The following is a 6194-nucleotide window of genomic DNA, read 5'->3' on the forward strand; positions in this document are numbered from 1 at the left end:
GGCGTTCTGGATAATAAAAACCCAGCGAAGCGGTTCCTTGCAGCTAGTATATATATATATATATATATATATAATTGAGATTAGTTGATGTTAGTAATAATAATAGGTGCAGAGTCCGAACATTTAGGAAATTTTAAGTCGAAATTTGATACACGAGAATGCACACTATAAAGGGATTTTTCAAAATTTCCCCCGCGAAGAGATGGAATAGGGTTAAATATTACTCTGAAGAACTTCGCTTCTACTGTTCTATTTTAAATGCAAATTTTTGCGTTTTGCAAAAAATCAATAATATTTTTAGACCAATCTAAAAAATGTAATTAATTCCTCTTACTTAAATTATAATAAACAATCTAAAACCTGTAAATTACTTTTGTAATTATCTGGAGGTTCTAATTGAAGCCACTACAATCGACGAATGATATATAAAGTTAGGGAAGAAACAGCTAAGAATATCATAAATGCTACTTATGTTCATAAAGATTTAATAGTAATTGCGCTACGATCTCCTCATGGGTGTTCAGCAGTTCTAAAATATGTGTGACATTCGGAGGTGGTAATTAAATAATTAAGAGTTATTTTAATACGATGCTGAAAATGGAGAGGAGAAAATCAACGGAGAAACACACACATATGCTATTTCTTAACAGATAAGTCCGATTAAATGTCTCTTTGATTTAAACAATTATTACTCCGGTTGTATCTCAATACCGGACCTTAGTCATTACTGGCAATTAATTTAGTATGCTCGACAGTTGTTTTCTCGTTTATGAGGTTAGATGAGTAACCCTGTCTGATATAAGGTGTCCTATCCTTGACAGTTCGTACAAAACAACACTCTGACCCAATTCGAATTTAGAACGCATTACATCATAGACGCATCAGCCAGAAACGGGTATAAAAAGGAGTTGTATCCAGTCATCGGTGTGGGCACAGGACCCGTCCAGCACAGGACCCGGCCACAGGACAGTGAGCACAGGACCCGGCCACAGGACAGTGGGCACAGGACCCGTCCAGCCATATTCAGCAGCGGTCAATTACAGCCCGAAGACGAAGCTCTACTCTCTAGCTTCCCGGCGACCTACGGACGTCCGAATCTCGACTAGATCCACGATTGGTATGCGACCATCGAACAGACAGGATCACGAGACATCGTCGCTCTCTCTGAGGTATTTTATTAGATCTATGTAAACTTTTCGTCTTTCGTTAGATCAAGGCTTAGATCAGCAAGCACGCGTGTCGCGAGCTGCATAAGTAATCTTTATCACTCGGGTGTATCTTGAATCGGTTAATCGGCTATAATCGCCGTACGTACCCGTAATGAACTTATGTAACCTAGCTTTAAGTTTTATGTTAAATTTGTTGTTTGTTTAACCAGTTGAGAACTGTCTATTATTTGGGAACCAGACAACTTATCGATTTACTCACGACCTCCCCACTCCACTACTTGCTCTCCTAAAGCTATATGCTGAAAACCGTCCAGAGCGGATTCCGACAATCCGTGCTGAGTATGTGGTATCTAGGAAACAGCCCCTTTGCCCCCGGCTTCTCACATATGTGTATAGAGCAATACGGCTGAGTATTTACCATGGCAGCCTATCGCTTCAGGACCCGGGATGGCTTCCTAACGAATGGAATAAACCCAAAAATTTTTCTGGATGGCCATTGAATACGTCGACCCGATCTCTCCCCATCTGCCTGCTTCGTTGTGCTCCTAGCCAAACCCAAAATAATCGATATAAATGGCCCTCTTATTTTTTCAGCTCTGTAAAAAACGGCCTTTTTCCGCTCTAAGAGCACTAAGAGGCCCATAGATGTTATGTGATAGTATGTACTGTCTTCTAGTTCTATGTCAGGCTCATATTGTCCTTGAGTGAAGGACTCATAAATTACATGTTTTATGTTATCTGTAAACTTTATTATATATGCTATTTGTAATGTTGATGCTTATCCCATGTAGCCAAGAAGAAAATGAGTTTGATAAGAAAGTCATTTGCTAAAAACTTGACTTAGCCAAACAAGGATATGGATTTTCGTGTTTTGCTGAGGAAATAGGTCTCAGTTCTTAGTTTGTTCGTTTGGCAACGCCACACTTCAACTATCTGCCTAGGAAAGGTGCCTTCCAGAAAGATCTTTTAAGGGAAACTGGCGCCAATTTAGACGTGAAAAACGTGAAGAAAACCCGGAAAACTCCACGTGGCCAGCGAGTCCGAGCGACACGCTAATCCACGACTGAACTCCCAGTGTTCAAGGCACGAAAACCGCTTGGCCACTGGTGAGCCCACTGAGAAAATAAAAAGCAGGGATGAAAATCCAATGACAATGTGATCCAGCAAAATTGGAATGTCAAATTAAAAAAGGCTGGTGTTACTATGAACAAAATCAGTAAGAACAGGTACCTACAGTGAGTACATAAGAGAAACTGGCCCCCATACAGGAGAATGTGAAGAAACCGGTAAAACTTCACACGGCCAGTTCGTCGGCAAGCAAGAAAAGGGAGCCAACTACCAGCACAGTTTGATCACCTTAATTCTGGTAAGTAAAACAAAGAGGGAACCCAGTACAATGTAAATGGGAGAACAGAAAAAGGGGCTGGAACCAATTGATACAGAAAAAAGAGAGTATAGTATAGTGTACAGTAGAACCCCTCTAAACCGTCACCTTTGGGACTGGGGGTATGGTCGGAACGCAAAAAAGATCGGATTATCAGAAAAAAGCAAAATAAACAATCTTCCCTTTGTCCAGTCTTTGTAGCACTGCTAATTTTTCATTTAATGCAAGAGTAACGTGTTTACGTTTTACTCATGGCATGTTGAAAACACACACAATGTAAAACATATACTGTAACGAACACAGAAGAACGCTACAGACGGTGAGTCACTGACGAATCGGCACAAGTTCCTCGACTCCGACCACGGTCGGATTAACCGGAGTGACGGACTAGCCGAGGGCGGACTAGAGAGGTTCTACTGTATTTGAAAAAGGTTCAAAAGACTCACTTGGGTAGAATGAGCCTGTGCTCTTTTTCTTCCAATCGTACTATTTAAAATTTTGAAATCATTTAGTATTAACTGTGGCTAAGTGAGAAACCAAGATAGAATATTTAGTTATTTTATGTTAATATAGTTACATATTCGCTGCTACAAGATCCAGGAAAGCTGAATATTAATATTCATGCCAAAAACACATAAAGCTACAACAGACAACAGAGTAAATTTACAGACATGATAATGTTATGCCCACACACAAAAATAACATAACAGTTATTCCCTCTTTTTCATCGTATAAAAAACAATCAAGTGAGAAGTAGGTCCCTCTCTCAGATGGCAATAAGCCACCAAATAAGAGAGAGGCCAACCACTAAGCAGAAATAAAAAGCAAGGCAAAGACAGCTTGGAAGAGGCATCACTAATAGATGCTTACAAACAAATGTACTGTTAAATGATTATATCAAATAAATAAACAGACACAAGCAAACGATCTACTACTACTGACAAAACAAGCAAAGAAAAAGTGAGGGAAAGACCCTTTTTCAATCAGTTGTGTGACCTCTAGATAGGAGAGGGGTGAACATTTAAGAGGATGGGACAGTCTGGAGGACAACAAAAACACTCGGCATTCTTCTAAATAATGCACAGTTATTGAACAAATAAGCAGAAAAAACACTGTGATTTTTATTTATGCAGACAGCTCCAAAGAGCTGCTACAGCCAATATTAATGCTAGTACAGAGAAAGACTAATAGCTAGTGTTAGTAAAACAGAAACTAATTACTAGTGTTAGTACAATTAAAAACTAATAATTAAAAAAAATAAAAAAGTTGGGTATCTGACAAAATCGGGTAACGTTCAATAAGAAAGGAATTTTGAAATTTGTTAAGCAGATTAAAAAGATTGTAGCAGCAAAAATAAATGTTAGTGGTAGCGAAAGTTGAGCAACTTATTGTACTTATACTAGTTTATTCTATTTTAATTAACTATCTAAAATGGTAGTTGTTATTTCTAAATGAAGACAATTATCCCTGTGCCTGAAGATCTTTAACTTGACGTGTACGACTTAACATCTAACTAATCACTATAATTCGTAGATTAGTATGCACACGTTACCAACGTCAAGCTAAATGGGGCTTTTAAGTAGACAGCACTCGCAGCGCTGGCGAGGAAAAGGGTGCAACAAGGTAACGTGCAAGGATAGACAGACAGTCAACAGGCAGCAAAGTTGTCCGCAGATAAAGAGCGAAAAACGAGATGCCTTGAATTTGACTCCGGAGATTCAAATCCAAAAACATTTGTGACGAGAAGAAACAACATGACAGTGCGCTTCCAGTAATAAACCTTTTACCTATGATGCCTATACTGTACCCTGTACTCGTACTGAAGCACGCCTAAAAAATAAAGAATAAATACAACTGGCTCAGCCGCTCACAAAGTGAAGGTATGGCAGACAGCAGAAAGAAGGCATCCTCAACAGTAGAAGCCAAAAAATCTAGCGAAACATTTATTATGACGGCAAGAAAGCAACGTAAGTAAAGAACAACTTAAATCAGCACTAAAACAGAAAAATCGCGAGGAGAGACGGGGGAAACCGTCATTTACCAAGTGACACTGATCCTGGGGTTCAGACAAGACAGTGGAGGAGCCCATCATGGGTAACTCAGAAAGACAGCAAAAAATCACAGGAAAAGAGAACACAGGCGGTACGCAAACACTCACCGAAATGGCTGCGAAAGTACCAAGCTTTCCAAGAAAAGTAGAATGCCACTCACTGCTGCTATCTGGTTGATGCAAGCCAAGTTGGTTGATGCAAGCCAGAACGGCTGCCGTAAATTTTTGCAGAGCAGAGGAGGGGAGAACAAAATCAAAGATAGACAAAAAAAAAACAGAGAGAAAAGAACAGAAGGGTTCCAGAAAACAGCACTCCACAATATAGCACAAATCACAGTGGCAAGCTCTATGTTCGGAAACAGAGACTGTTCACTAACAACTGAAATCAGTAATCAGGAAAAAAGCAGCAGGGTAAAACCACCAGTCGAAATCAAATAAAACGAAAGGAACTAATCTAACGTAGCCACAAACCGAAAGAAATGTAAATGCCTTATTGTAAGTATGCCAAAAGAATTATCCTGAACATTTAATGTACAGATAAGAATTACCTGATATGTGTTCAATCAATAAGTCATTGTGGGGAAATAACTTATTGATAGCAATACATTTAAGTGTCCAATGTTGATTGGTGCTTGAAAGTGTGTGTTAAAGTAATTATGATAATTTTAGAAGTATACGAAAAGTGTTGATAATGTACTGACAATGAGAAATGTATTAAAATGTGAAAAAAAGCGTAACAAAGTCATACTACTTAAGAAAGTGTTGACCACAGAACAAGGATGATGTAAAAGAGTTATTACTCATAATAATTCAGAGAAATTACGAGATAGCGTTAATAATTTATTATGCATGGAGAAACTAATTTTAATTTGCTAAAAACCTATCTATAATCAATACAATTTAAAAAAGTTTTGGCTATAAAATCAAATTGCAGTAAATTGACCACAAAGTAAAAGACTTTATAAAATAGCTTTAAAATAATGACAATTCTGTACAATAGGATGATATGTAGCGGTTTGTATAACTTGCAGTAAAAAATCAAATTAGTTCCTTCAGAAACACTTATTTTGTTTACAAATTAAAATAAAATATGATAGAAAAAGAAATTAATTTTTCTTATTAATGATTAGAATGATTAGTATTGATAACTTATGTTGTAGAAATTATAATTAAAACATTTCAATTACCTCTACTCTTTGTCCTGTTATGTTTTCGATATGCTCCAATAGTGGACAATTACAAAAATCAAGATTTTATATTCTCGCTGCAGTCACTGATAAAGGAAAAAGAGCAAAACAATCAAACAGAGAAATTAAAACCAAAACTGAATGTGAAACTATACTGGTTTGGATACCAGATAACGTTGCTCTCTTTGATAATCAGGTTGTGTAAGTCTTATTATGATTGTAACACGTATGACTAAAAAAGTGATATGTGTTACCAAGTAACCTATTTTATCGTTAGATGTCACAATTGTTGACTCGACAGTCACCTCGACTATTCTTTGACTAACTCGATGTGACTGACTTGACTATTGTTGACTCGACTAAAGAAAATAAAAACCACACATGAGAAGCCACCATCATGGTTT

General features: G+C 37.5%; 1 long non-coding RNA gene across 1 annotated transcript in view; it reads right to left on the minus strand.

Annotated features, from left to right (window-relative positions):
- Positions 1–5979, minus strand: part of LOC111614379 — a 10291-nt gene extending 4312 nt beyond the window's left edge. Inside the window, exon 1 of the long non-coding RNA XR_002754919.1 lies at positions 5791–5979. This is a non-coding gene — a long non-coding RNA (uncharacterized LOC111614379). The remainder of the gene's footprint in view (positions 1–5790) is intronic.
- Between the last annotated feature and the right edge of the window lie 215 nt (positions 5980–6194).

This window comes from Centruroides sculpturatus, unplaced genomic scaffold (assembly GCF_000671375.1).
Source record: "Centruroides sculpturatus isolate CEXI.00-Female unplaced genomic scaffold, Cexi_2.0 scaffold2002, whole genome shotgun sequence".
Taxonomy (NCBI): domain Eukaryota; kingdom Metazoa; phylum Arthropoda; class Arachnida; order Scorpiones; family Buthidae; genus Centruroides; species Centruroides sculpturatus.